Below are 1,855 nucleotides of genomic sequence, written 5' to 3' on the forward strand. Positions count from 1 at the left end.
CCTGCAGAGAGACAGACAGGTGATCAGAGAGACAGGTGATCAGAGAGACAGGTGATCAGAGAGACAGACAGGTAATCAGAGAGACAGGTGAGACAGACAGGTGATCAGAGAGACAGACAGGTAATCAGAGAGACAGACAGGTAATCAGAGAGACAGGTGAGACAGACAGGTGATCAGAGAGACAGACAGGTAATCAGAGAGACAGGTGAGACAGACAGGTGATCAAAGAGACAGACAGGTAATCAGAGAGACAGGTGAGACAGACAGGTGATCAGAGAGACAGACAGGTAATCAGAGAGACAGGTGAGACAGACAGGTAATCAGAGAGACAGACAGGTGATCAGACAGACAGACAGGTGATCAGACAGACAGACGGGTGATCAGAGAGACAGACGGGTGATCAGAGAGACAGACGGGTGATCAGAGAGACAGGTGAGAGACAGACAGGTGAGATTATCCATGTTAGTTAACCCTGTATATAAACAGTTAACCCGGGTTAGTTAACCCGGGTTGGTGCCGTTGTTGTAACGGGGCTCAGCTGAATAACGGTCTCGGTCGTTAGTTTAACGGACAGAGCTGTTCACACCGGTCTGTCTCTGACCCGGGTCTTTAACCCGGGTCTTTAACCCGGGTTAAAGACACAAATGAGCAGGTTCAAATAAAGGAAACAGACCTGTCTCTCCTCCTCCGGTGCTCCGACAGACAGACAGGCAGGTGGGTGCTCCTCCGACAGACAGACAGGTGGGTGCTCCTCCGACAGACAGACAGGTGGGTGCTCCTCCGACAGACAGACAGGTGGGTGGGTGCTCCTCCTCCGACAGACAGACAGGTGGGTGGGTGCTCCTCCGACAGACAGACAGACAGGTGGGTGCTCCTCCGACAGACAGACAGGTGGCTGCTCCTCCGACAGACAGACAGGTGGGTGCTCCTCCGACAGACAGACAGGTGGGTGGGTGCTCCTCCTCCGACAGACAGACAGGTGGGTGGGTGCTCCTCCGACAGACAGACAGACAGGTGGGTGGGTGCTCCTCCGACAGACAGACAGGTGGCTGCTCCTCCAACAGACAGACAGACAGGTGGACAGACTCTGTCTCTGTGTCTCGGGTCTGTCCCGGGTCACTCTCGGGTCTGTCTCCGTGTCCCGGGTCGGTCTCAGGTCTGTCTCCGTATCCCGGGTCTTTCTCGGACCTGTCTCGGGTCTATCCCGGGTCTCAGGTCTATCCCGGGTCTGTCTCAGGTCTATCCCGGGTCTCAGGTCTATCCCGGGTCTGTCTCAGGTCTATCCCGGGTCTGTCTCCGTGTCCCGGGTCTTTCTCGGACCTGTCTCAGGTCTATCCCGGGTCTCAGGTCTATCCCGGGTCTGTCTCAGGTCTATCCCGGGTCTGTCTCAGGTCTGTCCCGGGTCTGGCTCGGGTCTATCCCGGGTCTGTCTCAGGTCTATCCCGGGTCTGGCTCGGGTCTGTCCCGGGTCTAGCTCGGGTCTTCTCTGTTGTCGTGGCGCTAAACTTCAAACTCGCTCCGTCGCCATTTTTCACTTTTCCCGCGAATCGCAGGAGGAGGTTTCAGCTCATTTACATAAACCGCGTCATCACTGTCGTCATCACGTCGACACCAGGAAGTGATCGTCCGCAGAGACTACCACAATAAAAGCCTCGCGGATACTTTTACACATTAACAAGATAATAACAAGTCAGATATTATATTATATTATAGAATATTAATATAATAACATTTTATATTAATACAATAACACATAATATTAATGTAATAACACATAATATTAATATAATAACATGTAATATTAATATAATAACATGTAATATTAATATAATAACATGTAATATTAATATAATAA

The sequence above is a fragment of the Echiichthys vipera genome (genome assembly GCF_963691815.1).
Source record: "Echiichthys vipera genome assembly, chromosome: 4".
Taxonomy (NCBI): Eukaryota; Metazoa; Chordata; class Actinopteri; order Perciformes; family Trachinidae; genus Echiichthys; species Echiichthys vipera.